Source organism: Cariama cristata, unplaced genomic scaffold (genome assembly GCF_000690535.1).
Source record: "Cariama cristata isolate BGI_N322 unplaced genomic scaffold, ASM69053v1 scaffold28379, whole genome shotgun sequence".
NCBI classification, from domain to species: Eukaryota; Metazoa; Chordata; class Aves; order Cariamiformes; family Cariamidae; genus Cariama; species Cariama cristata.
This window is the reverse complement of record NW_009637881.1, coordinates 1-281: the sequence shown is the minus strand read 5'-3', so window position 1 is coordinate 281 and position 281 is coordinate 1.

The window sequence follows — 281 nt, the reverse complement described above, 5'->3', positions numbered from 1 at the left end:
ACCCGGCGAAACTGCCCAAAAAGCACCGGCAGCCCCCGAGGAAAAACCGAGGCAGGAGAAAACGGCCAGGGAGAGCGACCATTTCGTCCCGCGACGCGTTTAATAAAGCTTTAAGCCTTCCCGGGATTAATTCCCGTTTGGATCCTGTTTTTTCGTCTTGTAGAAAAACACGACGGCTGGCTATTAGTGTTTTCAGAGGGAAAATTTCCTTGCCGCTGCCGAGTTGGAGGTGACCGCGCTCGTCGGTAAACTCCTGGGCGTCGGTGAATCTGCCCACCCTC